The sequence below is a fragment of the Pleurodeles waltl genome, chromosome 7 (assembly GCF_031143425.1).
Source record: "Pleurodeles waltl isolate 20211129_DDA chromosome 7, aPleWal1.hap1.20221129, whole genome shotgun sequence".
Classification (NCBI taxonomy): domain Eukaryota; kingdom Metazoa; phylum Chordata; class Amphibia; order Caudata; family Salamandridae; genus Pleurodeles; species Pleurodeles waltl.
In genome coordinates this window covers 11394745-11422705 of record NC_090446.1, presented here as the reverse complement: position 1 = coordinate 11422705, position 27961 = coordinate 11394745, and the positions used below count along the sequence as shown (strand labels likewise).

At 47.3% G+C, this 27961-nt stretch overlaps 15 non-coding genes across 15 annotated transcripts; all 15 read right to left on the bottom strand.

Annotated features, from left to right (window-relative positions):
• Positions 1-15173: 15173 nt before the first annotated feature.
• On the bottom strand, positions 15174-15255 carry TRNAS-CGA (transfer RNA serine (anticodon CGA)). Its single transcript has one exon. It is a non-coding gene; the product is annotated as a tRNA-Ser (tRNA).
• Positions 15256-15825: 570 nt separating this feature from the next.
• On the bottom strand, positions 15826-15907 carry TRNAS-UGA (transfer RNA serine (anticodon UGA)). Its single transcript has one exon. It is a non-coding gene; the product is annotated as a tRNA-Ser (tRNA).
• Positions 15908-16129: 222 nt separating this feature from the next.
• TRNAS-AGA (transfer RNA serine (anticodon AGA)) lies at positions 16130-16211 on the bottom strand. Its single transcript has one exon. It is a non-coding gene; the product is annotated as a tRNA-Ser (tRNA).
• Positions 16212-18062: 1851 nt separating this feature from the next.
• TRNAS-CGA (transfer RNA serine (anticodon CGA)) lies at positions 18063-18144 on the bottom strand. Its single transcript has one exon. It is a non-coding gene; the product is annotated as a tRNA-Ser (tRNA).
• A 570-nt stretch (positions 18145-18714) lies between these two features.
• TRNAS-UGA (transfer RNA serine (anticodon UGA)) lies at positions 18715-18796 on the bottom strand. The gene has a single exon. It is a non-coding gene; the product is annotated as a tRNA-Ser (tRNA).
• A 222-nt stretch (positions 18797-19018) lies between these two features.
• Positions 19019-19100, bottom strand: TRNAS-AGA (transfer RNA serine (anticodon AGA)). The gene has a single exon. It is a non-coding gene; the product is annotated as a tRNA-Ser (tRNA).
• A 2040-nt stretch (positions 19101-21140) lies between these two features.
• Positions 21141-21221, bottom strand: TRNAS-CGA (transfer RNA serine (anticodon CGA)). The gene has a single exon. It is a non-coding gene; the product is annotated as a tRNA-Ser (tRNA).
• Positions 21222-21791: 570 nt separating this feature from the next.
• TRNAS-UGA (transfer RNA serine (anticodon UGA)) lies at positions 21792-21873 on the bottom strand. Its single transcript has one exon. It is a non-coding gene; the product is annotated as a tRNA-Ser (tRNA).
• A 222-nt stretch (positions 21874-22095) lies between these two features.
• On the bottom strand, positions 22096-22177 carry TRNAS-AGA (transfer RNA serine (anticodon AGA)). Its single transcript has one exon. It is a non-coding gene; the product is annotated as a tRNA-Ser (tRNA).
• A 1852-nt stretch (positions 22178-24029) lies between these two features.
• On the bottom strand, positions 24030-24111 carry TRNAS-UGA (transfer RNA serine (anticodon UGA)). Its single transcript has one exon. It is a non-coding gene; the product is annotated as a tRNA-Ser (tRNA).
• A 568-nt stretch (positions 24112-24679) lies between these two features.
• On the bottom strand, positions 24680-24761 carry TRNAS-UGA (transfer RNA serine (anticodon UGA)). The gene has a single exon. It is a non-coding gene; the product is annotated as a tRNA-Ser (tRNA).
• Positions 24762-24983: 222 nt separating this feature from the next.
• On the bottom strand, positions 24984-25065 carry TRNAS-AGA (transfer RNA serine (anticodon AGA)). Its single transcript has one exon. It is a non-coding gene; the product is annotated as a tRNA-Ser (tRNA).
• A 1853-nt stretch (positions 25066-26918) lies between these two features.
• TRNAS-CGA (transfer RNA serine (anticodon CGA)) lies at positions 26919-27000 on the bottom strand. Its single transcript has one exon. It is a non-coding gene; the product is annotated as a tRNA-Ser (tRNA).
• Positions 27001-27570: 570 nt separating this feature from the next.
• On the bottom strand, positions 27571-27652 carry TRNAS-UGA (transfer RNA serine (anticodon UGA)). The gene has a single exon. It is a non-coding gene; the product is annotated as a tRNA-Ser (tRNA).
• A 222-nt stretch (positions 27653-27874) lies between these two features.
• Positions 27875-27956, bottom strand: TRNAS-AGA (transfer RNA serine (anticodon AGA)). The gene has a single exon. It is a non-coding gene; the product is annotated as a tRNA-Ser (tRNA).
• Between the last annotated feature and the right edge of the window lie 5 nt (positions 27957-27961).

Sequence of the window (27961 nt, the reverse complement as noted above, 5' to 3'; positions counted from 1 at the left end):
TGTTTTACCGCTTCTGGAACAAGGTCAGAGAAAGAAGACAAAAATAAATCTTCCCGATGTGGGAGCTTACGGACGTGCTCAGGTGGCCAGTCTCTTTTGGCCAGTAGGATAGCACAACTAAGTTCATCCCAGAATATTACACTAATGGTGTGCTCTATGTCTCCCTTAATTTGGATGTTTAAATCGTAAACCCTGTTGGGTGTCTGCAGTTTCGACTGCAATAAAGTTTCTAGTTGCTGTCGCATCCAGATGATCTTTCAGAGTCTGGTGACATATTGTGACTTCTGCCTCGCTGTCGAGCAGTGTCACTGCCCACATCTTGTTCTTCAGCAATGTTCTCAAGATTGCTGGCATTTTTAACTGAAAGTGCTGCCACCTTTTTCTTTTTCAACTGTGGCATTTGTTGTGGGGACTTGTCTTCTTTTTTGTCTGAAGACCGTGGTGAGTCTTTCTTCTGTTTCTTGTAGCCAGGATGTTGATCTGACCGGTCCACTCTCTTGCTACATCTTGCACTTCTTAGAACTCTCTTGTGCTTGTTTAGTACCTTCTTTAGGGGTGGTACTCTTTATTTCACACTTTTTCGGCTTGGCTCCCAAACTATCCCGTCCTATACTGGTATAGGTATTGGAAATAATTTTCGGTAGCTGTTTCTCCTGTTCAAAGTGTGGAATCTCTCAGAGCCGCTGATGTATAGCTAATGCTGCAGCTTCCCCTTTAATATTACTAAGTATTTTTTAGGAGACTCCGTCAAAATTATGCATTCATTTCATCCCCAAATGTAGGGCTGCAACAGCCCCGTGTTCGTTCTAAATTTGTTTCAACACTTCCTGTAAATCGGCAAGTGTCGGGGTACCACGTGTGGTAGTATATAAATTGCAGCTAAGACTCTACCCCCTGTGCGCAGTCATCCACTGAGGGAACCATCCCGAATGGTAAGCACATTGTGAGAATTTTATGTTTTTCCTGTGGCTCCTTATAGGGAAACACAGCTTCCAGCTGATTAGTTTCCTGGGCTATCCAGAATGGGATTTGCTCTCGTTCTTTAGACACTTTGCCCATGATAGAATGTACTGTTTGTCGATTAATCCCAGTAGTAGCCAGTTGATATCCAGTGGGTGCTAGTAATGCTGGACGCGCTGGTGTGTTCAGAGTTCGCATTACAAACTGAACAAGTTGTCTATATAGTGTTACTATCTCATTGTAAGTATTGCGCAGATCAGCTGCCTGCATGTTTTGTACACCGGGGTGTGGTGTTTGCATGTCTGACATTCTCAGGAATGTCTATGGCATTAGCCATATTTTTGAAATGGGTAAAGAGATGGAACACCAAATGGGGAGAAAGTCTTTTTAAGAGTTCGAGCTCGAACCACCTTGTTATGTATATTGGTGTAACTGGAATGTGGAATGCGGGGCTCGGGTGGTGGAATGGGGAGCTCGCGGGGATGGATCGGCGGTTGGCGTGGAGCCAACAACACGTGTTGAGGGTGGCTCCTGTATTTCTGATCGAATAAACATATATTTACACTTACCTCGTTTTGCTGAGTCACTGAACCGCAACATAATTTTGGCGACGAGCGGTTGGAGCGATCGGAGCCACCTCAGAACCTACGCGAGGCTGCAGCACACTTTCCTGACTCCGACGCGGCACGGATGACCTGACTCAGATGGGGCACGGACGACTGAGGAGAAAACATTTCGCTGTCGGAAGGGTGAGATTTTGCCCTCGACTTCATCGGAAGTTGTATTCTTTGACTTTTGGCCTTTTTTTCCACATGTGTGTATGGCAAGTAATATTCTGGTATGAGTGCACCGAGCGCGAGCAGAGGGTGCGCGCGAATTCTTCCTACTTGTCTATCACGTGGTTTATATTTATTCTGTAACCTAGCAACTTGAGAGCTCACACTGAAGAGCCTTCTCCTGTGGAGCTGCAGCTAGGCAACAAGAGGAAATTTTTGCTGTTATGTTTATTCTCCATCTGAATCTGTTCACGTTTGCTTTTGGGAAACAACTGTGCCAAAGGAACACAAATTAAATTGAATTTATAACATTGTGGGGCAGCCTAAAATTAAAACGAGCCTGAAAACGACTGTGCCAAAAGAGCAGCAATATTGAACATATGAACTTGTGGGGCAGCCTAAAATTAAAACGAACCTCCCATAGGCACAGTCAAGTTGATTTTAAAGAATTGTGGGGCAGTTTGACAGTGATTTGCTGTTTCTTATTTACAACATATTATCCATAAATCAGCAAAAATTAAGGAATAACGTGACTTGCACAATGCAGTCTGTCACTGCTTCTCGACCATTTTTAGAGACACCTGGAGAACCACCTGTGTCATGGTCTCAATGGTTCGATGCGTTTGAAACTTATTTAGGAGCTATTGGGGCCTCACGTTACAGACCTAAGAGGAAAACGTTTCTATTATTACACTCCCTAGGATTTGAAGGCCGAGAAACTTTGAAACATCTTCCAGATGGACGAATATCAGGAAACAGTAAAAAAAAAAACTTGTTCTGAGATTTGACAAACAGCGGAGCCTCGTTGTATTACGCCACAAATTCTTTAATAGGGCCCAGTTACAAAGTATCTATTGATGAGTTGGACAGTGCACTTCGTAAATTGTGTGCACAATGCCATTTTGGCGCATTCCAGGATCAACTTGTCAGGGACCAGCTTATAGGGAATTGTGTTGACAAACACATCCAGCAAAGACTACTTACGATGGGGGACCCTTCACTTGAAGAAGTGATCAAGCAGGCTAAGAGCATTGAACTGGCTCCAGCATCTCTTAAAGCACTATCGGCTCAACCCAAGGAAGAAGAAAAAGTTAGTGTCAGCGTCGTCTCTACATGCAAAGAACATAAGTCTATGAACAATCAATTTTTCAAACGAAACAATATTTGTTTTAGATGTGGAAAGTTTCCACATGCAAAAGATTCTAAGGGTTGTCCAGCTAAGAGTGTTGTGTGTCACAAATGCAGTCGTATAGGCCACTTTGCTAAGGTGTGTCAGAGTGCTGTAAGCAAGAATGTCAAAGTTAACAGTGTGTGTGAAGCCAGTGAGGTATCAGACCAATATTTGGAGAATGAGTTCCGTGATATGATTGTAGTGGTCACAGATGAACAAGCTGTCTCAGGGAATCCTGAGGAGTGTGTAGACCCCTATGCAGATATTGCGGTGGGTGGCAAAATGCTTCATCTGCTTGTGGATTCTGGTGCACCTTTCACCATGGTGATGTCAGACTTATTTAAGAAAACATGGGGTCCAGGAAATTGTTTCCACCTGACAGAGCTTCGGTTTCCTGTGAAGGTAGGAGGATAGAACTTGAGGGTTTCATTGAAGATATATTGGAATTCAAGGGGCGCAAGATCTGGGTAAAAGTGTATGTTGCTTGCAGTCAAGGGACTTAACATTTTAGGTTGGTTCCACCAAGGCCTCTTTGGTATGGTGCTGAGACTGGGTACCAGTGAGCAGGTAATGGTAGTTAAAGACTATGGTGGCTTAAATCTGCAAACCCTGCATAAGATATTCCCTGGTGTATTTGAGAAACAATTGGGATGTATCAAGGGCTTCAAACATAAAATCTAAATCAAACAAGGCGCCATTCCCATTAAACACAAATTGAGAACGATCCCTTTCAGCTTGAGGGAGGACCTTAAACTGGAGTTGGAAAAATTACAATTGTCTGGGGTAATTGAACCGGTGGAGTCTAGCCTGTGGTTGTCCCCCATTGTGGTAGCTTGCAAACGCAGTGGCGAAATGCACTTATGTGTTGACTTAAGGAGTCTGAACAAGGAGATCTGGGTTGACTCTTTTCCATTGCCCAGAATTAATGATTTGTTAGAGAAACTCATTGGTGCTGAGTGGTTTTCCAAGATTGACTTGGCTGCGGCGTACCACCAGGTGATCCTTGAAGAAGACTCTAGACATTATACTGCTTTTAACACGCCTTTTGGTACTTTTCAATTTCGCAGGATGCCCTTCGGTCTTGCTTCAGAAGCTTCGGTTTTCCAGCGCATCATGTCACAACTATTGAGGGATATTGAAGGGGTCCTGGTGTTCCAGGATGATGTACTTATTTTTGCCAAACAGTTAACAGAACACGACACAGTGTTTAAGTTAGTTTTACAGGTTTTTGAGGAGAATGGTGTGGTTGTAAAAGATGAAAAGTGTGAATTTTGGAAGAGGGAGATTGAGTTTTTGGGACTCGTTGTTTCGTCAGAGGGCGTCAAACCAAGACATGGGCTAGTTGATGCTGTTCGTAATTGTTCCCTCCCAAAAAATAAGGGCGAGCTGTGCTCTTTTTTGGGGTTATGTGAGTTTTATTCCAGGTTTATTCCTAATTACGCCTCCAAGATGAAGTGTTTGTCTAATATGTTGAAAAATAGTGTTTCATTCATTTGGGACAAAGATTGTCAAGACACGTTTGATTTAGTGAAATACGAATTGACCAATGCTAAAGCACTACGTTCATACGATCCCCTCTTGACGTGTAAAATAATGGTTGATGCCAGCAAGTATGGGTTAGGTGCTGTTCTAGTCCAAGATACTAAACAAGGAGAAGCCACTATTAGTTATGCATCTAGAGTGTTGAGAGAAGCAGAGTTGAATTACTCTGTAATAGAAAAGGAGTAATTGGTGTGTGTCTGGGCAAGTGAAAAGTTCAGAAGTTATGTTTGGGGAAGAAGGTTTGTGATTGTGACTGATCACAAACCTCTACTTTATATTCTGATGGTGATAAAACTAATAACACTACCCCGCACATTGCTCGACTTACTACAAAACTGTTGCAATACGACGTAGAGATTACGTTTTTACCTGGTAAACTTAATGTAAGAGCTGATTTCCTCTCTCGATTACCCATTGAGGAGTTGGATGATTTTGATTCTAAAGATGATAGAGAAGATTGTTTTGTTGACAGTGTGGATCTTCCTGTGTTGAAGGCTTATGGCAAAACTGATTGGGAGATAGCGGTCCGTAATGATCTGGTTTTAGCCCAATTTAAGGAATTTGTGACCAATGGGTGGCCGACAGAAAATGTTTCCTTACCTTTACAACCGTTTTGTAAAGTTGTGGACGAGATTTCAATAGAAAATCAGATACTTGTGAGAGGTGTATTCCTCCTTACGGTATTCGTTTGGGTTTGATAAATTCGGCACATGAGGGTCATTTTGGGGCGACTATGACCAAAAGGAGGTTAAGAGAGAATTATTGGTGGCCATCTATGGATAAAGATAGTCAAAGGGTGTGTGATTTGTAATGTTGCTGAGAAGGGGCTGAAAGTATGTATGCCGCCTTTGCACCCTATTGATGTTCCAGAAAGACCTTGGTCAAAGCTTGGCATTGACATGATTGGGCCATTTAACTTTCTCCATCACAATTTGCGATATGCTTTTCTTCTCCTGGATTACCACAGTAGATGGCCAGAGGTTCGTTTTTATGCCGCTCCATCAGCGATCGGTGGTTGGCGTGGAGCCAACAACACGCTTTGAGGGTGGCTCCTGTATTTCTGATTGAATAAACATATACTTACACTTACCTCGTTTTGCCGAGTTACTGAACCGCATCAAACCTACAGTGTAGTACGGTGTTCCCTGTTCAGCTGAGGAGGATCATCCCAAAGACCGCGAACGTCTCCGTATAATGGTACTTAGGGTACCTGTTGTATGTGAGACAGTGATACACAGGGCATCCCTAAACTAGTGCCAAAACACCATCATTGGTGGGGCCATGTTGTAGTTGGGCTCTTGCTCTAGGCAAGACTGCTGGCTTAGGGATGACAGTACTTTTATTTGTAGGTAACTAGGCACATCCTTCAACAAGTCACATCTGTCGGCCCAACCCTCCTGGCTCACAAATAGTTCCTCACTAGAAATCCAAACAGTAAAAGGTGATTTGTGGCAGTCTTTACGCATGGACTCAAGAATGCGTCATCTCAGGGTAGTCGTGGTTAAACGGAGATTACCCTTTTCTCACATGAGCAACAAGTCTCAGTCACAGACAGGCAATAAAGGAGATGCAGTAAAGTTTTCAATAGGCTTTATTATCAAGACTGCAATCTACTGTAAAATGCATTGGCTGCAATGATTAGGATAGTGAACAATGCAAGACACAGATTTGTAAAAAGGAGAGTCGTGAATATAAAGACCCCCACCATCTTGCAATAACATGAGATGTGAAATATGCCCTAATACCCTAGCATGATGAAGCTAATCTCTAAACTAAAGAGAGCTAGGTGTGTTAAACCTAATCTGCCCGAAGAGCCTCCCAACCCTTGTTACCTTGGAATGAGGTCTCTAGATCAGACTCCGTGGGGACAGGAAGGCTGGGTCTGCATCAAGGCGATATGTAGCATAGATAGTGTCGATGGCATCTGGTAGTAACCCTCTGATAACCTTGTCTGTGTGAAATGTATTTATACAGATCTGGTAGGACTCCTGATGCGGGTATGTTCCCAAACAATAGATAAGAAGGCATGCTTGGGGCAGCACTTAAAAAAACAATTCCCTGAAAAGTACTTCTCTTCCAGGGGATCCTCATCAATAGTCATAAACATTGAATATTCCCGACCTTGTGCGGGGACCCCTGAGCATATACAAAATACACACATATAAAGTATGAAATATTCACGAAAAATATATATAGCATTTTTAGTAGACAAATTTTCATACTAAACTCATATATACATGTGTAAAACAGCAATGCAGACTATAATCATAAACAGGCTAAAATGCTTTATTTTGATGGATTTTTTGTTTTAATTCTTTTCAAATTACAATAAGAGAAAAAATATCTACCAAAGCCCCACACAGGGCCCAGAGAAATAAGCAGTAGTAATCATTAGAGAAAAAAGAGAAAAAACTACATTGAAAAACAATGGAGCATTCTCAGCCAATAGGCTGCATGCAGGTTAACACAGGAGAACCATAAAAACTTTGGCAGCGTGCCTTAGACCCTGAGCACCTCCAGTATCCCACCATGCCTCAGGGGTGAAGGAGAGGTGACAGTTGGTTCACAGTTAGGTCAGTTCTTTTTTCCGGCTTCTTCTGAGAGGATCCTGGAGCATTGAGCTCTCAGTTTTTCTGAGTTTTTCTCAGAAAAATACTTCAGAACAGCGTTTTTTCCACCTTTACTTGACATCTAACATCATTGTCTGAGTCTGGAAAATTTTTCCTGACTGAAAAATGCCTTCACTTTTTGTGAAATGCCCTTCCTGTGGGAAGAAGAAGGCCCAGTCAGATCCACACACTCTCTGCATTGTGTGCTTGCCTCAGAGTCACTGCCCTGACACTTGCAAACACTGCAAGAACATGCCAAAAAGAACTCTGAAGGACAGGTAGAAGATCAGGCTTCATGGGCTTCATGAGAGGCAGAAAACATCATCCTCTTCGCTTCCCAGGCAGCCAACAAGCCTTTCTCAGGAGAGACAGGCTAGATCGACGTCAGCAGGTAGGAAGATACCTGTTTGTTCCCCGTCGGCATCGTCGCTGCCTCCATCTCACCGTCATAGATCGCCGTCGACGGCGACCCGACTGCCGTCGAAGGATACGGCGTCGAGAGAACATGGCCACCACAGGGGCATATCTCCGTCGACGGCAACCCACCGATCGATGTCGAGCCATCACCGGCGTGCCCATTCGCCGCGAAGGCCTCGCACCCCTCGACGTCAAGGAAGGCAACGTCGAAATCGCCTCAGCGGCGAGAACGAGGACATCCGCCGCCGGCGGCCCACCGCTCGACGGCAAGGCACACGACGGCGAGCAGGTCGCGGTCCAGGGATCGCCGGTCAACGTCGAGGCACTCAACGTCGAGACAGGAACAACCGTCGGCGCTCCCTTCGACGTCGTTACAGCTGTCGACGTCGACACAGGTTTTACCTGTCTTGCCAGGAGCAGAGCATCGGCTTCCGCCGGCGGATAAGACAACTCCATCTCCGGTGGTCTCCATAAGAAGTGGTTCATCTCTGTCGAGAGCTGCATCGTCTGGGCATGTCTCGCCCATCAATTTGTCACTGAGGTGGTTGGAGAGTCTTAATAGACCGACGGCCTCCCCGGAATCGCAGTATTCGAGGATGTACTCTCCTACTGCCTCTCTCCCGAGAACACCATCACCGACAGCGCGGGCAGGACGGGCTCGTTCTGCTTCTCACCAGTCGACCACGAGGCTTGGGCGCTCTGCTACAGCATCTCGCAGCAGGTCACGCTCCCAGAGACGATCTAGGTCACGGTCAAGACACAGAAGGTCGCCCTCTTGGTCATCGTCAGGGTCATCTGTGAGACAATAGGCCTGGAGAGAAAAAAGGACTTCAGGCGATGGTATAGGCCTTACGACAGGCGCCCTTTCCAGCAGAGGGTTCAAACCCCTCATTGGTCCCAGAGGCCACAGCAGAGGCAAGGACGCCCACTTTTTCAGTCTCGTAAGGCCACAAGGGAACGAGGGTCAAGTAGACCACAGCAGTCCACACCCAAAGCGCCAGCAAAACAATGAGAACTCGCTTCCCTTAACACTGTGCACCACTCCGGTGGGGGGAAGTATCAAAGACTTTATTCACGAGTGGCGTGGTATAACAAAAGACAAATGGGTGCTCAACATTATTGAGAATGGGTACTCTCTTCTTTTCCGGCAACCTCCACTGCACTTGCCACCAACCAAATGCAATCCGTCTCACGTCAGCCTATTGCACAAAGAGGCTCACGCCCTTTTACGAAAGAAAGCAATAGAAAAAGTTCCAGTCGCGCACAGAGGGAAGGGGGTATACTCCAGTTATTTTCTGGTAGAGAAAAAAGGCAGAGAGCGTGTTTTCAGACCGATTCTGGACTTACGACTACTGAACAAGTACATAAAAAAGCAAACGTTCAGGATGCTGGCCCTTCACCAGATTTTCCCTCAGCTACATCAGGGGGACTGGATGTGCTCCATCGACCTGCAGGATGCGTACTTTCACATCCTGATCGTTCCCAAGCATCGGAAATTCCTGCGCTTCCGGATAGCCTCACAGCACTATCAGTTCAAGGTGCTACCATTCGGCCTGAAATCTGCCCCTCGCGTTTTCTCGAAATGCGTAGCAGTGGTAGCGGCACATCTACAGAAGCAAAAAATCTTCATTTACCCATACCTAGACGACTGGCTACTGAAAGCCTCCTCTCCGGAACAGGCGAGAAGCCATCGGGACATTGTGCTCAAGGTTTTCAGGTCTCTAGGTCTACAAGTCAACTACCAAAAGTCCACCTTGATTCCACCGCAGAATCTCCACTCCCTGGGAGCAATACTAGATACAGAGCTCGAAAGAGTGTATCCTTCGGAAGAACGACTATTATCAATAAAGAAAAAGTGTCAAGACCTGTTGAAGTCCGACGCACCTACGGGCCGTCAGGTGACATCTCTACTGGGTTCCATGGCCTCATGCATTTTCATTGTCCCGAATGCCAGGCTACATATGAGGCCCCTCCAAGAGGCGCTGGAAAACAACTGGAACCAGAGCACAGGCCGCTGGGAGGACAGAGTGCGGCTGCCGATAGGAGCACGACAGTCATTACAATGGTGGATGCACAGACCTCACCTGTCAGTAGGAGCTCCGTTTCACCAGGTAATTCCATCCGACACTCTGGTTATGGATGCGTCTCTTCAGGGATGGGGGGCTCATCTAGGTCCCCTTCAAGCTCAGGGCCTGTGGTCCGACAACGAAAGGGAGTACCACATCAATCTGCTGGAGCTCAGAGCGGTCCATCTGGCTCTCAAGTCTTTTGCTCCATCGATTCAGGGTAAATCTCTCCTAATACAAACGGACAATACGACCACAATGTATTATTTGAACAGACAAGGGGGAACGAGATCCCTACCCCTATCTCGGGAGTCTCAAACAATCTGGCATTGGCTCCTGGCAAGAGGAATGTCGCTTACAGCGGTTCACCTACCAGGTCAACAAAACGTGGAGGCAGATTTCCTGAGCGGACACCTCGAGGACGCCCACGATTGGGTCCTGCACGACGAAGTCGTCGAAGACATCTTCGCTCAATGGGGTCGGCCTCAATTGGATCTCTTCGCAGACGAGGTAAACAGGAAATGCCCAGACTTCGCATCCAGGTTCTACCGTCCGGGATCTCGAGAGAATGCCCTGTTGATCGACTGGTCAGGGATATTTCTCTGCGCTTTTCCACTGATCCCCCTCATACCGGCGGTGATCAACAAACTTTACAGATCCAGCACCAGAATGATTCTCATAGCTCCGCAATGGCCCCGTCAGTTCTGGTACACAGATCTCCTCAACCTATCGGAACAACCTCACAGGAGGCTGCAGTGCAGACTGGATCTTCTTTGCAGGCTGGAGGGCAGGGTACTTCACCCCAACCTACCCTCTCTGAGCTTGACAGCATGGCTCCTGAATTCCTGCAGTATGGGCACCTAGGGCTCTCGCAGGAGTGCATGAACATCTTGAAGGAGTCCAGACGACCTTCCACGCGGCGTTCTTACGCGTTCAAGTGGAAGAGGTTCTACATATTGTGCTGTCAGCAAGGTCAGAATCCCAAACTGGCTCAGGAGGAGGTCATACTGTCTTACCTACTCCATTTGGCAAAATCCGGTCTGCAGGTATCATCTTTTAAGGTACATTTTCCTGCCATTACAGCCTATCGTAAGTCACCTTCTCAGGAATCCTTTTTTACGAGACCAGTAGTCAAGGATTTCTTAGAAGGTTTGAAAAAAGTTTTTCCACCCATTCGGAAACCCTCCCCTCCATGGGAGCTGAACATAGTACTATCAAAACTTATGGGCCCTCCTTTCGAACCTATACACAAAGCCTCTTTGCAACACCTTACGTGGAAGACGTTTTTTTTGGTAGCCATTACTTCCGCAAGGAGGGTCAGTGAAATTCAGGCTTTGTCCTCCAAAGAATCGTACACAGTCTTCCACGAGAATAGAGTGGTTCTACGAACTCACCCATCATTCCTACCGAAGGTGGTGTCAGAATTTCACATCAATCAGACTATTTCTCTACCAACTTTTTTCCCCAATCCGGAGACTCCGGCGGAGAAAGCTTTGCACTCCCTAGATCTGAAAAGAGTGCTAAAATTTTATTTGGATAAAACCAAGCTGATTAGACATTCCAACCACTTGTTTATAAATTATGGTCATTTGAGAACAGGGGAGGCAGCATCAAAACGAACCATATCTAGATGGATAGTTTCTTGTATTGTTAATGCATACCAGTTGGCTAACAAACAACTACTTGCTAGACCTAAAGCGCATTCCACAAGACGGGACAAATAAGCAGCCTTCAACTTAACCCGATCAATATGAACTAATATTTGTATCAGAAGATGCCATTATCCAATATATCCTGCCTTGAGAAAGCCCTGGCTCACCTGCAATAAAGGGCGAAACACGTGTTGGCTGTCTTTTGGAAGAATTTTGGTTGAACATCTATGTGTTGAAGAAGAATTTATACAATAAACAATACGTTGAACTTGATTGACGAAATTTTCCGAATGGGTTTTTCACCATTTCTTAGCCAAGTACTTCCATATGAGGAGGGTTAGGGCCCAGGCCCTTCGGTGACTAACTCCCACTATTTCATAACGGCATTCTCACAGGAAGTCTCTCGTTTGGACCCTTGTACTTTTTAACGCATTCCACAAGAGGAAAGGTGGCTACTGCTGCCCTCCTTAATAATGTTCCAATCTCTGAAATTTGTAAGGCTGCTACATGGAAGTCTGTACATACATTTACTAGACATTACTGTTTGGACTCAGATGCAAGAGCAGACGCCCAATTGGGCAAGCTTCTCTGAGAAATTTGTTTGCATGATACATATCTATTCCTGCACTTCTATTGGACTGTCCGCAGAGTCAAGGGATGGGCTTGCTAATCTATTCAATGTTTATGACTATTGATGAGGATCCCCTGGAAGAGAAGGATAAGTTACTTACCTGTAAATCCTAGTTCTCTTCCAGGGGTATCCTCATCAAAGTCATAAACAACCCACCTTCCTCCGCGGACGCACGTCTCCTAGAAGTGCAGGACAGACTATCTTTCGAATCGGCTACACAGCTTGTCACCGTAAAAAAGTACTGACCTAACTGTGAACCAACTGTCACCTCTCCTTCACCCCTGAGGCATGGTGGGATACTGGAGGTGCTCAGGGTCTTAAAGGCACAGTGCCAAAGTTTTTATGTTTCTCCTGTATTAACCTGCATGCAGCCTATCGGCTAAGAATGCTCCATTGTTTTTCAATGTAGTTTTTTCTCTTTTCTCTCTAATGATTACTACTGCTTATTTCCCTGGGCCCAGTTGTGGGGCTTTGGTAGATATTTTTTCTCTTATTGTCATTTTGAAAAGAATAAAAAAAATTAAAAAAAAGAAACTCCATAGAAATTAAGCATTTTAGCCTGTTTATGATTATAGTCTGCATTGCTGTTTTACACATGTACATATGAGTTTAGTATGAAAATTTGTCTACTAAAAATGCTATATATATTTTTCGTGCATATTTCATACTTTATATGTGTGTATTTTGTACATGCTCCAGGGTCCCCGCACAAGGGCGGGAATATTCAATGTTTATGACTTTGATGAGGATACCCCTGGAAGAGAACTAGAATTTACAGGTAAGTAACTTATCCATTCTGTATATCACTTGTCTTTGATGCTGATAGTGACACCTTCACAGAGTGGCACTGATAATGTGAAATCAAAACATCTTCCTAACTATAAACATAGCAGCCATCTTGGAAGAAATAAATAAATGCTCTAAAACAGAGCAGGCTAAGTAGGTTAAAAGTCACTAAGTGATGGGGACACAGGCCTGCAAGCCAGAAGGCTCAGCTATCTCCTGATTCCAATAAAACCAAATAGGATCCACTACAGGACAATAATGACGGAGCCAGGAGGGATCAAGCCTCTGCTATTCAGGTGGGTGATCTGATGCTTATGAAGGATCGACACACAAGATAGAAACTTAGCACATTGTTCAAGAGCGAACCTTTAACTGTTGAAAAGCTACAAGGGTCCATAGTGTCGGCCTTGCAAGGTGTAGAAGTGACTCATGCAATGTGGCATGGTTCAGAAAGGCCCTCCTGGACACCGTCCCCAAGGAGAGCGAAGGGGATCAAACAGAGATAAGAAGAGCAGATGTAATCCTAGAGTTGTAGATCCACACTAGGGTGGCATTAAGTGTGAGAATGTGGGAGCACATGGTAAACTAGTGAGTCCTCACCATTCAGCAAACTGACAGTAATCAATGTCCTAGGGAGCACATAACCAGGGATATGATTTAAGCCCTAATATTACTCCACGTCAACTTTTAAAGGACTGTTCCTCCCTACATGAGATTATCTGCCCAGGGTTGCCGACATCTAGATCAGTCACAGGGTCTTTCTAACACAGGGAGGAATGCAGTGAGCCGCCCACCTCTGATCTCATCCTGTATACATGCACTTGGCAACCCAAAAGCCAGTCGCAGTTGAGGGTTTAAGTAAAATGTACCGAGACCACACAACTAGCCTTCTCTGTGTCTGAGTACCATGGTTCGTAAGGGCCGGCAGGACACACATTACAGAGCTGACTGCCATTAAGCTCCGGTTCTCTAACTCACATCTGAGGTTTTCTTCCCTCAGTTTCTTGGATATTCCTTACTCACAGTAGTGCCAGATAGTCTCACGCCACCTCCACGCGCTCTTTTCATTCCATTGCCTTCCCAGTAATTCGCCTTCCTTGGCTCTATTGATACTGATAGCTATATTCAGCCTACTTGTGCAGATGCTATTAAATAAGAAGCATGAACTGTCATTGAAGGTGAAGTAGACAATAGTCGGCAGGATTCAAACCTGTGCAGGGAGACCCCAATGGATTTCAAGTCCATCGCCTTAACTACTAAGACACAACTTCTTTAAGGCTTTGGAGCATTTTCATCTTCGCTAGTTTCTGCTTCTGCTGGTGGTCTAGACTCTGGCCACAATCAGTCGTTTTCTGGACAGGCAGACCAGGATGGCCAAGTCATGTGGCAACGGCTGAGCCCTCCCAGGCCTCTGACAATATGAATCCTGCCTTTGAAGCTTACGTCTACACAAGAAGGTATTTAAAGAATTATGGAACAATACTATTAAAATGAGGACCAGCGGAGTTGTCAAAATTAAAACCTCCAAGGGGATACCCCACTGGATTTCCAGTCCATTGCCTTAACCAATCGGACACGACTACCCATGCTCTTGTATATAAACATGCCACTTTACTGCCATCCAAAAGTCTGTTTCCTTTCAGTTCACTCTGCTGCGTGCCTGACTCTCATCTCCATCATTCCTTTCCACAGAACACTCTCCAAACGCTCTCAAGCTAAAAGCAGGTATGCATGTAAAATAAGCACTCCTTGCACATGTTTGTTTTTGGGCGGGGGAAAAAGAATCAGGCCGTAAGAGGCAGTAGCTTTAACGCCAGAGAAATGGCAGCTGTGTTAGGCACCATTGCCAAACTCCTGGCTTCAAGGACGTCAATGGACACCACAGAGAGACGGGGTGGTCTTTACAGGTGATAAATGAAGTGCCTTGTCCAATCTGGGGCCTGAGGCCAGGATTTTCTTGAGCTGCATTCACCTTTGAGAGAGGGCACATTTAGTTTCACTGCAGACTAGTGCCTGACAGGTCAGGGTGGGGGAGGAGGATGCATTTGGCCTGGGTTTGAATCCTTCTGAGGAGTTGTGCCTCTGAAAGGCTGACAGGCCCTACCACTCTTTATATTTTGATATTAACTGTGGTCTGGAAACTGGCCAAAAGCCAAATGTTTTCTACCACACCTGTCGCTAGGCCTACGCCAAGAAGCAAAAGCAGAGAACTTCCTTTCTGTGCTTCCCACCAACCTCCTAAATTGACCCCTGTAGAGGAGCTAGCTGCCTTGTCCTTCCCAACAACAATTTATCCAGGCACCCACCCCAGACAGCAGGCTCGAAAAGCACAGGCAAGGCTTCTCTGCAACTCCCCAAAATAGACAGATACAGTGTCTGAGAAGCTGTAGGCCTGGGCAGCGTACTCCTTGAGAGTTTTCATGCTGGCATTGCACAGTGCATTGTTTCACATTCTTGTCTTTGTTTTACCTGTGCTCTCAACGTTGTTGAATAATACATGCTTATTCCTGGGAAAGGAGGCATCCAAGGAAAAACCTAACACATCATTGTGAAAGAGCACCAACGTAGTCGGTAGGATTTGAACCTGCGCGGGGACACCCCAATGGATTTCGAGTCCATCGCCTCAACCACTCGGCCACGACTACTCACGAGGGTTGGCTGCCACTTAAGCTGAGGTTCCCACTCTCACAGCAGTCGTTTTCTTTCCCTCAGTTCACTCTGCTCCACTGCCTTCCCATCTTTGCCTATCAGTTCTACTGCAAAAAACACACTCGGTCCATACCTGCATACTGACGTGACTCAAAGGCACTATTATAAAGTTCATGTTCCTGGCCAGAGAAAAGCAAAAAGGAGGTTGTAAAAGAATGCAGTTATGACACTTTAGGAAAATAATGACACTGTAAGACGCCACAATAAGGCTACTTCCTTCATGCATCTGATACCTCAGATGGAACTTACTGGCGAGATGATAACTGAAGTTCTTTCCCAATCTCCTTGGCTATTACTCGACATGTGTCTTCTCGACAGCTGGGGTGCACAAGTGGCAGGAGTGCCAGACAGGTAGTCTCATGCCTTCTCCGGCCACTCTTTTGATCCCATTCCCTGCCCAGTGTTTCGCCTTCCTTAGCTCTATTGAGAGTGATAGCTATATTCGGCCTGCTTGTGCAGATGCCATTTAATATGAAGTATAAAATATCACCAAAGGTGAAGTAGCACGTAGTCGGCAGGATTTGAACCTACGCGGGGAGACCCCAATGGATTTCAAGTCCATTGCCTTAACCACTCGGCCACGACTACTTGCTTAAAGCTATGGTCCATTTTCAACGTAGCTCGTTTCTATTTCTGCTGGCGGTCTAGCCTCTGGACAGAAGCAGTCCTTTTCTAGAGAGGAAGGCCACAATGGCAAAAGTTTGAGCCCTCCCAGGCCGCTGACCCTATTAGTCCTGCTTTTGGAGCCCGCATTTATGCCAGAAGGTATTTCAAAGAATTATGGGAAAATACTGTTCACAAAAGGGACAGCGTGGTTGGCAGGATTCGAACCTGCGCGGGGATACCCCAATGGATTTCTAGTCCATCGCCTTAACCACTCGGCCACAACTACCCACACAAGTGAATCTCAACAGGGCACTTTACCTCCATCCGTAGTCTTTTTTCTTTCCGTTCACTGGACCATTTTCCTGCTCTCCTATACATCATTCCTATTCCACAGAAGACTTTCTAAAGCGTCTCAAGCTAAAAGCAGGCATGCATGTGAAATTATAACTCCTTGTATGTTCATGTTTTGAGACGGGGGAAAAAAATCAGGCCGGAAGAGGTGGTAGCTTTAACGTCAGGGAGATGGCAGCCACGATAGTCACCATGGCAAAACTTCTGTCTTGGAGGCCATGAATGGACTCCACAGAGAGACGGGTTGGTCTTTACAGGTATGAAAAGAAGTGCCTCGTCCAATCTAGGGCCTGTGGCTAGGCGTTTCCTGAGCTGAATTCTCCTTGGAGGAGAGTGGGCGCGTTCAGTTTCTCTGCAGACTAGTGCCTGACAGGTGAGGGAGGGGGAGCAGGATGCATTTGGCCTGGGTTCATATCTTTCTTCTGTGGCTTTAATGGTCTTTGCTTCATATTCTGTTTTACTGACTGCTTTGCATAGAGGCTGCTCCCTTGTTCTCCCACGCAGGAGGCCCTGAAGAGGAATCCCAAAAATGTCATCTGACGTAGTCGGCAGGATTTGAACATACTCGTGGAGACGCCAAATGATATCTAGTCCATCGCCTTAACCACTTGGTAACGACTACTTGGCTCTGCAAGCGGTGCCCCTTTCAACATAGCCCTTCATGTCTTCACAGGCAACCTCACTGGCTCCTGTCATTCCGCTCTGCTCCTTCCTCTTCCTCAGCAATCCTTTGCACTGGCAAGGTGCTTCTCAAAAAACAAATATAGGCACTCCTGCCAATCCACAAGTATTCCGAAGGCTTTGCTGAGGCCCTCTGCAGCCCTTCTTCTTTACAGCACATCAACTGCTGACCTTTGTTTGCCCTAAGGCTTCTGCTTCCATATTGGAGTCATCCCAGGCTTTGGTGATCCCAGCCGTCAGCCCAGCAACTCAGTTGAGCCTTTGAAAGGCTGTCAGGCCCTGCTCCTCTTTCTGTCTTGATATTCTAGCCACATTACTTAATAGGTGAGTGGAGGCGGGCCCAAGAGAGGGTAGTCTCTATGCAAATGAAGTGCTTGGGCATACCTGGGAGTGTCCTTCTGCAAGCCATTCAGCCTCCCGGCTGGTGGCAGGTTTGTTGAGGAGAGCAAGGCCGTGTTGGGCCAGTCCCAAAGCAAAGGCGAGCTCCTTCAGCAGGAGTCCATTTATGCGAGGGACCCTAAGTTACTCAGGCATATATAATAATCACCTTTAGCCCTTATAGAGAGGTTTTGGCCGATCGGGGCCAAAGGGGCGGTGGGGTCAGAAGGCTCAGGGTAAGGGCCTCAGTAGCCTCACCTCTCTTGTTGCCCTAGGTTGCACTGTGGTCTGGGACCTGGCCAAACGCCAATCCTTTTTAACCACACCTGCAGCTCTGCCTAGGCCGAGAAGCAACAGCAGAGAGCTTCCTTCCTGCCCCTTCCTGTGCTTCCCACCAACCTCCTAAATTGACCCCTGTAGAGGAGCTAGCTGCCTTGTCCTTCCCAACAACAATTTATCCAGGCACTCACCCCAGACAGCAGGCTCGAAAAGCAAAGGCAAGGCTTCTCTGCAGCTCCCCAAAATAGACAGATACAGTGTCTGAGAAGCTGTAGGCCTGGGCAGCGTACTCCTTGAGAGTTTTCATGCTGGCATTGCACAGTGCATTGTTTCACATTCTTGTCTTTGTTTTACCTGTGCTCTCAACGTTGTTGAATAATACATGCTTATTCCTGGGAAAGGAGGCATCCAAGGAAAAACCTAACACATCATTGTGAAAGAGCACCGACGTAGTCGGCAGGATTTGAACCTGCGCGGGGACACCCCAATGGATTTCGAGTCCATCGCCTTAACCACTCGGCCACGACTACTCACGAGGAGTGGCTGCCACTTAAGCTGAGGTTCTCACTCTCACAGCAGTCTTTTTCTTTCCCTCAGTTCACTCTGCTCCACTGCCTTCCCATCTTTGCCTATCCGTTCTACTGCAAAAAACACACTCGGTCCATACCTGCATACTGACGTGACTCAAAGGCACTATTATAAAGTTCATGTTCCTGGCCAGAGAAAAGCAAAAAGGAGGTTGTAAAAGAATGCAGTTATGACACTTTAGGAAAATAATGACACTGTCAGACGCCCCAATAAGGCTACTTCCTTCATGCATCTGATACCTCAGATGGAACTTACTGGCGAGATGATAACTGAAGTTCTTTCCCAATCTCCTTGGCTATTACTCGACATGTGTCTTCTCGACAGCTGGGGTGCACAAGTGGCAGGAGTGCCAGACAGGTAGTCTCATGCCTTCTCCGGCCACTCTTTTGATCCCATTCCCTGCCCAGTGTTTCGCCTTCCTTAGCTCTATTGAGAGTGATAGCTATATTCTGCCTGCTTGTGCAGATGCCATTTAATATGAAGTATAAAATATCACCAAAGGTGAAGTAGCACGTAGTCGGCAGGATTTGAACCTACGCGGGGAGACCCCAATGGATTTCAAGTCCATCGCCTTAACCACTCGGCCACAACTACTTGCTTAAAGCTATGGTCCATTTTCAACGTAGCTCGTTTCTATTTCTGCTGGCGGTCTAGCCTCTGGACAGAAGCAGTCCTTTTCTAGAGAGGAAGGCCACAATGGCAAAAGTTTGAGCCCTCCCAGGCCGCTGACCCTATTAGTCCTGCTTTTGGAGCCCGCATTTATGCCAAAAGGTATTTCAAAGAATTATGGGAAAATACTGTTCACAAAAGGGACAGCGTAGTTGGCAGGATTCGAACCTGCGCGGGGATACCCCAATGGATTTCTAGTCCATCGCCTTAACCACTCAGCCACAACTACCCACACAAGTGAATCTCAACAGGGCACTAGACCTGGAACTCCCTCCCCACCAGCCTCAGGACCACCCAGGACCACTCCGCGTTCCGGAGACTCCTAAAGACTTGGCTGTTCGAGCAGCGATAACCCCCCCTTTCCCCCCTAGCGCCTTGAGACCCGCACGGGTGAGTAGCGCGCTTTATAAATGTTAATGATTTGATTTGATTTGACTTTACCTCCATCCGTAGTCTTTTTTCTTTCCGTTCACTGGACCATTTTCCCTGCTCTCCTATACATCATTCCTATTCCACAGAAGACTTTCTAAAGCGTCTCAAGCTAAAAGCAGGCATGCATGTGAAATTAGCACTCCTTGTATGTTCATGTTTTGAGACGGGGGAAAAAAATCAGGCCGAAAGAGGTGGTAGCTTTAACGTCAGGGAGATGGCAGCCACGATAGGCACCATGGCAAAACTTCTGTCTTGGAGGCCATGAATGGACTCCACAGAGAGACGGGTTGGTCTTTACAGGTATGAAAAGAAGTGCCTCGTCCAATCTAGGGCCTGTGGCTAGGCGTTTCCTGAGCTGAATTCTCCTTGGAGGAGAGTGGGCGCGTTCAGTTTCTCTGCAGACTAGTGCCTGACAGGTGAGGGAGGGGGAGCAGGATGCATTTGGCCTGGGTTCATATCTTTCTTCTGTGGCTTTAATGGTCTTTGCTTCATATTCTGTTTTACTGACTGCTTTGCATAGAGGCTGCTCCCTTGTTCTCCCACGCAGGAGGCCCTGAAGAGGAATCCCAAAAATGTCATCTGACGTAGTCGGCAGGATTTGAACATACTCGTGGAGACGCCAAATGATATCTATTCCATCGCCTTAACCACTTGGTAACGACTACTTGGCTCTGCAAGCGGTGCCCCTTTCAACATAGCCCTTCATGTCTTCACAGGCAACCTCACTGGCTCCAGTCATTCCGCTCTCTCCTTCCTCTTCCTCAGCAATCCTTTGCACTGGCAAGGTGCTTCTCAAAAAACAAATATAGGCACTCCTGCCAATCCACAAGTATTCCGAAGGCTTTGCTGAGGCCCTCTGCAGCCCTTCTTCTTTACAGCACAACAACTGCTGACCTTTGTTTGCCCTAAGGCTTCTGCTTCCATATTGGAGTCATCCCAGGCTTTGGTGATCCCAGCCGTCAGCCCAGCACCTCAGTTGAGCCTTTGAAAGGCTGTCAGGCCCTGCTCCTCTTTCTGTCTTGATATTCTAGCCACATTACTTAATAGGTGAGTGGAGGCGGGCCCAAGAGAGGGTAGTCTCTATGCAAATGAAGTGCTTGGGCATACCTGGGAGTGTCCTTCTGCAAGCCATTCAGCCTCCTGGCTGGTGGCAGGTTTGTTGAGGAGAGCAAGGCCGTGTTGGGCCAGTCCCAAAGCAAAGGCGAGCTCCTTCAGCAGGAGTCCATTTATGCGAGGGACCCTAAGTTACTCAGGCATATATAATAATCACCTTTAGCCCTTATAGAGAGGATTTGGCCGATCGGGGCCAAAGGGGCCAAAGGGGCGGTGGGGTCAGAAGGCTCAGGGTAAGGGCCTCAGTAGCCTCACCTCTCTTGTTGCCCTAGGTTGCACTGTGGTCTGGGACCTGGCCAAACGCCAATCCTTTTTAACCACACCTGCAGCTCTGCCTAGGCCGAGAAGCAACAGCAGAGAGCTTCCTTCCTGCCCCTTCCTGTGCTTCCCACCAACCTCCTAAATTGACCCCTGTAGAGGAGCTAGCTGCCTTGTCCTTCCCAACAACAATTTATCCAGGCACTCACCCCAGACAGCAGGTTCGAAAAGCACAGGCAAGGCTTCTCTGCAGCTCCCCAAAATAGACAGATACAGTGTCTGAGAAGCTGTAGGCCTGGGCAGCGTACTCCTTGAGAGTTTTCATGCTGGCATTGCACAGTGCATTGTTTCACATTCTTGTCTTTGTTTTACCTGTGCTCTCAACGTTGTTGAATAATACATACTTATTCCTGGGAAAGGAGGCATCCAAGGAAAAACCTAACACATCATTGTGAAAGAGCACCGACGTAGTCGGCAGGATTTGAACCTGCGCGGGGACACCCCAATGGATTTCGAGTCCATTGCCTTAACACTCGGCCACGACTACTCACGAGAGGTGGCTGCCACTTAAGCTGAGGTTCTCACTCTCACAGCAGTCTTTTTCTTTCCCTCAGTTCACTCTGCTCCACTGCCTTCCCATCTTTGCCTATCCGTTCTACTGCAAAAAACACACTCGGTCCATACCTGCATACTGACGTGACTCAAAGGCACTATTATAAAGTTCATGTTCCTGGCCAGAGAAAAGCAAAAAGGAGGTTGTAAAAGAATGCAGTTATGACACTTTAGGAAAATAATGACACTGTCAGACGCCCCAATAAGGCTACTTCCTTCATGCATCTGATACCTCAGATGGAACTTACTGGCTAGATGATAACTGAAGTTCTTTCCCAATCTCCTTGGCTATTACTCGACATGTGTCTTCTCGACAGCTGGGGTGCACAAGTGGCAGGAGTGCCAGACAGGTAGTCTCATGCCTTCTCCGGCCACTCTTTTGATCCCATTCCCTGCCCAGTGTTTCGCCTTCCTTAGCTCTATTGAGAGTGATAGCTATATTCGGCCTGCTTGTGCAGATGCCATTTAATATGAAGTATAAAATATCACCAAAGGTGAAGTAGCACGTAGTCGGCAGGATTTGAACCTACGCGGGGAGACCCCAATGGATTTCAAGTCCATTGCCTTAACCAAACGGCCACGACTACTTGCTTAAAGGTATGGTCCATTTTCAACGTAGCTCGTTTCTATTTCTGCTGGCGGTCTAGCCTCTGGACAGAAGCAGTCCTTTTCTAGAGAGGAAGGCCACAATGGCAAAAGTTTGAGCCCTCCCAGGCCGCTGACCCTATTAGTCCTGCTTTTGGAGCCCGCATTTATGCCAGAAGGTATTTCAAAGAATTATGGGAAAATACTGTTCACAAAAGGGACAGCGTAGTTGGCAGGATTCGAACCTGCGCGGGGATACCCCAATGGATTTCTAGTCCATCGCCTTAACCACTCGGCCACAACTACCCCCACAAGTGAATCTCAACAGGGCACTTTACCTCCATCCGTAGTCTTTTTTCTTTCCGTTCACTGTACCATTTTCCCTGCTCTCCTATACATCATTCCTATTCCACAGAAGACTTTCTAAAGCGTCTCAAGCTAAAAGCAGGCATGCATGTGAAATTAGCACTCCTTGTATGTTCATGTTTTGAGACGGGGGAAAAAAATCAGGCCGGAAGAGGTGGTAGCTTTAACGTCAGGGAGATGGCAGCCACGATAGTCACCATGGCAAAACTTCTGTCTTGGAGGCCATGAATGGACTCCACAGAGAGACGGGTTGGTCTTTACAGGTATGAAAAGAAGTGCCTCGTCCAATCTAGGGCCTGTGGCTAGGCGTTTCCTGAGCTGAATTCTCCTTGGAGGAGAGTGGGCGCGTTCAGTTTCTCTGCAGACTAGTGCCTGACAGGTGAGGGAGGGGGAGCAGGATGCATTTGGCCTGGGTTCATATCTTTCTTCTGTGGCTTTAATGGTCTTTGCTTCATATTCTGTTTTACTGACTGCTTTGCATAGAGGCTGCTCCCTTGTTCTCCCACGCAGGAGGCCCTGAAGAGGAATCCCAAAAATGTCATCTGACGTAGTCGGCAGGATTTGAACATACTCGTGGAGACGCCAAATGATATCTAGTCCATCGCCTTAACCACTTGGTAACGACTACTTGGCTCTGCAAGCGGTGCCCCTTTCAACATAGCCCTTCATGTCTTCACAGGCAACCTCACTGGCTCCTGTCATTCCGCTCTGCTCCTTCCTCTTCCTCAGCAATCCTTTGCACTGGCAAGGTGCTTCTCAAAAAACAAATATAGGCACTCCTGCCAATCCACAAGTATTCCGAAGGCTTTGCTGAGGCCCTCTGCAGCCCTTCTTCTTTACAGCACATCAACTGCTGACCTTTGTTTGCCCTAAGGCTTCTGCTTCCATATTGGAGTCATCCCAGGCTTTGGTGATCCCAGCCGTCAGCCCAGCACCTCAGTTGAGCCTTTGAAAGGCTGTCAGGCCCTGCTCCTCTTTCTGTCTTGATATTCTAGCCACATTACTTAATAGGTGAGTGGAGGCGGGCCCAAGAGAGGGTAGTCTCTATGCAAATGAAGTGCTTGGGCATACCTGGGAGTGTCCTTCTGCAAGCCATTCAGCCTCCTGGCTGGTGGCAGGTTTGTTGAGGAGAGCAAGGCCGTGTTGGGCCAGTCCCAAAGCAAAGGCAAGCTCCTTCAGCAGGAGTCCATTTATGCGAGGGACCCTAAGTTACTCAGGCATATATAATAATCACCTTTAGCCCTTATAGAGAGGTTTTGGCCGATCGGGGCCAAAGGGGCGGTGTGGTCAGAAGGCTCAGGGTAAGGGCCTCAGTAGCCTCACCTCTCTTGTTGCCCTAGGTTGCACTGTGGTCTGGGACCTGGCCAAACGCCAATCCTTTTTAACCACACCTGCAGCTCTGCCTAGGCCGAGAAGCAACAGCAGAGAGCTTCCTTCCTGCCCCTTCCTGTGCTTCCCACCAACCTCCTAAATTGACCCCTGTAGAGGAGCTAGCTGCCTTGTCCTTCCCAACAACAATTTATCCAGGCACTCACCCCAGACAGCAGGCTCGAAAAGCACAGGCAAGGCTTCTCTGAAGCTCCCCAAAATAGACAGATACAGTGTCTGAGAAGCTGTAGGCCTGGGCAGCGTACTCCTTGAGAGTTTTCATGCTGGCATTGCACAGTGCATTGTTTCACATTCTTGTCTTTGTTTTACCTGTGCTCTCAACGTTGTTGAATAATACATGCTTATTCCTGGGAAAGGAGGCATCCAAGGAAAAACCTAACACATCATTGTGAAAGAGCACTGACGTAGTCAGCAGGATTTGAACCTGCACGGGGACACCCCAATGGATTTCAAGTCCATTGCCTTAACCACTCGGCCACGACTACTCACAAGGGGTGGCTGCCACTTAAGCTGAGGTTCTCACTCTCACAGCAGTCTTTTTCTTTCCCTCAGTTCACTCTGCTCCACTGCCTTCCCATCTTTGCCTATCCGTTCTACTGCAAAAAACACACTCGGTCCATACCTGCATACTGACGTGACTCAAAGGCACTATTATAAAGTTCATGTTCCTGGCCAGAGAAAAGCAAAAAGGAGGTTGTAAAAGAATGCAGTTATGACACTTTAGGAAAATAATGACACTGTCAGACGCCCCAATAAGGCTACTTCCTTCATGCATCTGATACCTCAGATGGAACTTACTGGCGAGATGATAACTGAAGTTCTTTCCCAATCTCCTTGGCTATTACTCGACATGTGTCTTCTCGACAGCTGGGGTGCACAAGTGGCAGGAGTGCCAGACAGGTAGTCTCATGCCTTCTCCGGCCACTCTTTTGATCCCATTCCCTGCCCAGTGTTTCGCCTTCCTTAGCTCTTGAGAGTGATAGCTATATTCGGCCTGCTTGTGCAGATGCCATTTAATATGAAGTATAAAATATCACCAAAGGTGAAGTATCACGTAGTCGGCAGGATTTGAACCTACGCGGGGAGACCCCAATGGATTTCAAGTCCATCACCTTAACCACTCGGCCACAACTACTTGCTTAAAGCTATGGTCCATTTTCAACGTAGCTCGTTTCTATTTCTGCTGGCGGTCTAGCCTCTGGACAGAAGCAGTCCTTTTCTAGAGAGGAAGGCCACAATGGCAAAAGTTTGAGCCCTACCAGGGCGCTGACCCTATTAGTCCTGCTTTTGGAGCCCGCATTTATGCCAGAAGGTATTTCAAAGAATTATGGGAAAATACTGTTCACAAAAGGGACAGCGTGGTTGGCAGGATTCGAACCTGCGCGGGGATACCCCAATGGATTTCTAGTCCATCGCCTTAACCACTCGGCCACAACTACCCACACAAGTGAATCTCAACAGGGCACTTTACCTCCATCCGTAGTCTTTTTTCTTTCCGTTCACTGGACCATTTTCCCTGCTCTCCTATACATCATTCCTATTCCACAGAAGACTTTCTAAAGCGTCTCAAGCTAAAAGCAGGCATGCATGTGAAATTAGCACTCCTTGTATGTTCATGTTTTGAGACGGGGGAAAAAAATCAGGCCGGAAGAGGTGGTAGCTTTAACGTCAGGGAGATGGCAGCCACGATAGGCACCATGGCAAAACTTCTGTCTTGGAGGCCATGAATGGACTCCACAGAGAGACGGGTTGGTCTTTACAGGTATGAAAAGAAGTGCCTCGTCCAATCTAGGGCCTGTGGCTAGGCGTTTCCTGAGCTGAATTCTCCTTGGAGGAGAGTGGGCGTGTTCAGTTTCTCTGCAGACTAGTGCCTGACAGGTGAGGGAGGGGGAGCAGGATGCATTTGGCCTGGGTTCATATCTTTCTTCTGTGGCTTTAATGGTCTTTGCTTCATATTCTGTTTTACTGACTGCTTTGCATAGAGGCTGCTCCCTTGTTCTCCCACGCAGGAGGCCCTGAAGAGGAATCCCAAAAATGTCATCTGACGTAGTCGGCAGGATTTGAACATACTCGTGGAGACGCCAAATGATATCTAGTCCATCGCCTTAACCACTTGGTAACGACTACTTGGCTCTGCAAGCGGTGCCCCTTTCAACATAGCCCTTCATGTCTTCACAGGCAACCTCACTGGCTCCAGTCATTCCGCTCTGCTCCTTCCTCTTCCTCAGCAATCCTTTGCACTGGCAAGGTGCTTCTCAAAAAACAAATATAGGCACTCCTGCCAATCCACAAGTATTCCGAAGGCTTTGCTGAGGCCCTCTGCAGCCCTTCTTCTTTACAGCACATCAACTGCTGACCTTTGTTTGCCCTAAGGCTTCTGCTTCCATATTGGAGTCATCCCAGGCTTTGGTGATCCCAGCCGTCAGCCCAGCACCTCAGTTGAGCCTTTGAAAGGCTGTCAGGCCCTGCTGCTCTTTCTGTCTTGATATTCTAGCCACATTACTTAATAGGTGAGTGGAGGCGGGCCCAAGAGAGGGTAGTCTCTATGCAAATGAAGTGCTTGGGCATACCTGGGAGTGTCCTTCTGCAAGCCATTCAGCCTCCTGGCTGGTGGCAGGTTTGTTGAGGAGAGCAAGGCCGTGTTGGGCCAGTCCCAAAGCAAAGGCGAGCTCCTTCAGCAGGAGTCCATTTATGCGAGGGACCCTAAGTTACTCAGGCATATATAATAATCACCTTTAGCCCTTATAGAGAGGTTTTGGCCGATCGGGGCCAAAGGGGCGGTGGGGTCAGAAGGCTCAGGGTAAGAGGCCTCAGTAGCCTCACCTCTCTTGTTGCCCTAGGTTGCACTGTGGTCTGGGACCTGGCCAAACGCCAATCCTTTTTAACCACACCTGCAGCTCTGCCTAGGCCGAGAAGCAACAGCAGAGAGCTTCCTTCCTGCCCCTTCCTGTGCTTCCCACCAACCTCCTAAATTGACCCCTGTAGAGGAGCTAGCTGCCTTGTCCTTCCCAACAACAATTTATCCAGGCACTCACCCCAGACAGCAGGCTCGAAAAGCACAGGCAAGGCTTCTCTGCAGCTCCCCAAAATAGACAGATACAGTGTCTGAGAAGCTGTAGGCCTGGGCAGCGTACTCCTTGAGAGTTTTCATGCTGGCATTGCACAGTGCATTGTTTCACATTCTTGTCTTTGTTTTACCTGTGCTCTCAACGTTGTTGAATAATACATGCTTATTCCTGGGAAAGGAGGCATCCAAGGAAAAACCTAACACATCATTGTGAAAGAGCACCGACGTAGTCGGCAGGATTTGAATCTGCGCGGGGACACCCCAATGGATTTCGAGTCCATCGCCTTAACCACTCGGCCACGACTACTCACGAGGGGTGGCTGCCACTTAAGCTGAGGTTCTCACTCTCACAGCAGTCTTTTTCTTTCCCTCAGTTCACTCTGCTCCACTGCCTTCCCATCTTTGCCTATCCGTTCTACTGCAAAAAACACACTCGGTCCATACCTGCATACTGACGTGACTCAAAGGCACTATTATAAAGTTCATGTTCCTGGCCAGAGAAAAGCAAAAAGGAGGTTGTAAAAGAATGCAGTTATGACACTTTAGGAAAATAATGACACTGTCAGACGCCCCAATAAGGCTACTTCCTTCATGCATCTGATACCTCAGATGGAACTTACTGGCGAGATGATAACTGAAGTTCTTTCCCAATCTCCTTGGCTATTACTCGACATGTGTCTTCTCGACAGCTGGGGTGCACAAGTGGCAGGAGTGCCAGACAGGTAGTCTCATGCCTTCTCCGGCCACTCTTTTGATCCCATTCCCTGCCCAGTGTTTCGCCTTCCTTAGCTCTATTGAGAGTGATAGCTATATTCGGCCTGCTTGTGCAGATGCCATTTAATATGAAGTATAAAATATCACCAAAGGTGAAGTAGCACGTAGTCGGCAGGATTTGAACCTACGCGGGGAGACCCCAATGGATTTCAAGTCCATCGCCTTCACCACTCGGCCACAACTACTTGCTTAAAGCTATGGTCCATTTTCAGCGTAGCTCGTTTCTATTTCTGCTGGCGGTCTAGCCTCTGGACAGAAGCAGTCCTTTTCTAGAGAGGAAGGCCACAATGGCAAAAGTTTGAGCCCTCCCAGGCCGCTGACCCTATTAGTCCTGCTTTTGGAGCCCGCATTTATGCCAAAAGGTATTTCAAAGAATTATGGGAAAATACTGTTCACAAAAGGGACAGCGTAGTTGGCAGGATTCGAACCTGCGCGGGGACACCCCAATGGATTTCTAGTCCATCGCCTTAACCACTCAGCCACAACTACCCACA